Source organism: Trachypithecus francoisi, unplaced genomic scaffold, assembly GCF_009764315.1.
Source record: "Trachypithecus francoisi isolate TF-2019V2 unplaced genomic scaffold, Tfra_2.0 Lachesis_group10, whole genome shotgun sequence".
Classification (NCBI taxonomy): domain Eukaryota; kingdom Metazoa; phylum Chordata; class Mammalia; order Primates; family Cercopithecidae; genus Trachypithecus; species Trachypithecus francoisi.
In genome coordinates, this window is record NW_022681455.1 from 82,209,326 (window position 1) to 82,211,278 (window position 1,953).

A 1,953-nucleotide genomic window follows, 5' to 3' on the forward strand; every position below is an offset into this window, starting at 1 on the left:
ACCTGTAGTCCCAGCTACTCTGGAGGTGGAGGTGGGACGATCAATTGAACCCAGGAGTTCAAGGCTGCAGTGAGCTATGATTGCGCCACTGCACTCCAGCCTGGGCAACAGAGACAGACCCTGTCTCTAAAAAAACTGAAATACAATACAATAAAATACAATAAAAAATACATAGCATTTGCATTGTATTAAGTATTCTAAGTAACCTAGAGATGTTTTAAAGTATACTGCAGAGATTATTTTCAAATAATATACCATTTTTTATGAAGACTTGAACATCTGCCGATTTTGATATGTGGGAGGTCCTGGAACCAATCCCCAGGGACACCAAGAGACAACTGTACCTCAGACTAGGAGGTTTAAACAAGAAAAGTTTATTTTCTCATAATTGTGGAGAGTAGACATCCAAGAATAAAGTGTCAGCCGGGTTGGTTTCTCCTGAGGCCTCTCTTCTTGGCTTGTAGATGATCATCTTTTTAAATTGTGTTTATTTATTTATTGGCTGAGTGCAGGGGACTTTATTGATGGTACACAAAGCGGGACTCCCTAGGCTCCTCCCTCTTCAGGGAGTCTGCATGGAAACTGTGAGGAAGGGAGATTCTCATTGTGATGGGGGACTGAGTGTGGCAGGGATTCCCTAGCAGTGAGGGCCTCTCTCTTCCTCTCGTGCTCTTGCTAGGGCTGGTGGTCCAGGGGTCTTACTCCTTGGAGGCCGTGTGGGCCATGAGGTCCACCACCCTGTTGCTGTAGCCAAATTCATTGTCCTACCAGGAAACAAGCTTGACAAAATGGTCACTGAGGGCAATGCCAGCCCCAGCATCGAAGGTGGAAGAGTGGTTGTTGAGGCTGAAGTCAGAGGAGACAGGCTGGTGTTCAGTGTAGCCCTAGATGCCCTTGAGGGGGCATCGGACTCCCGCTTCACCACCTTCTAGATGTCGTCGTATTTGACAGGTGTTTCCAGGTGGCAGGTGAGGTCCACAACCAACACGTTGGCAGCAGGGACATGCAAAGCCATGCAAGTGAGCTTCCCATTCAGCTCAGGGATGACCTTGCCCACAGCCTGGGCAGCAGCGGTAGAGGCAGGGATGATGTTCTGGAGAGCCCCATGGCTGTCATATCACAGTTTCCTGCAGGGGCCATCCATAGTCTTCTGGGTGGCAGTGATGGTGTGGACTGTGGTCGTGAGTCCTTCGGCAATACCACAGTTGTCATGGATGACCTTGGCCAGGGGTGCTAAGCAGTTGGTGATGCAGGAGGCATTGCTGACGATCTTGAGGCCGTTGTCATACTTCTCATGGTTCACTCCCATCACGAACATGGGGGCGTCAGCAGAGGGGGTAGAGATGATGACCCTTTTGGTTCTCCCCTGCAAGTGAGCCCCAGCCTTCTCCATGGTGGTGAAGATGCTGGTGGACTCCACAACGGACTCAGCACCAGCATTGCCACATTTGATTTTGGAGGGATCTTGCTCCTGGAAGATGATGATGGGATTTCCCCGTTCTCAGCCTTGACAGTGCCATGGAATTTGCTATGGATGGAATCATACTGGAACACGTAGACCATGTAGTTGAGGTCAATGAGGGGTCATTGATGGTGACAATATCCACTTTACCAGAGTTAAAAGCAGCCCTGGAGACCAGGCACCCAATACAACCAAATCCATTGGTTCCGACCTTCACGTTCACCATGCTGTCACAGGGATGTGAGAGAAGATGCAGCTGTCTGTCGAATGGGAGGAGCAGAGAGCTAATTTTGTTTTTTTAAGAAACAGGCTCGGCCAGGTGTGGTGGCTCACGCCTATAATCCTAGCATTTTGGGAGAACGAGGTGGGCAGATCACCTGAGGTCAGTAGTTCAAGACCAGCTTGGCCAACATGGTGAAACCCCATCTCTACTGAAAATACAAAAAATTAGCTGAGCGTGGTGGCTCACGCCTGTAGTCCCAGCTAGCCAG

The 1,953-nt window shown here is 49.6% G+C and overlaps 1 pseudogene; it reads right to left on the reverse strand.

Moving 5' to 3' along the window:
• Positions 1-668: 668 nt before the first annotated feature.
• On the reverse strand, positions 669-1,688 carry LOC117088737 (annotated as a pseudogene).
• Positions 1,689-1,953: the final 265 nt, after the last annotated feature.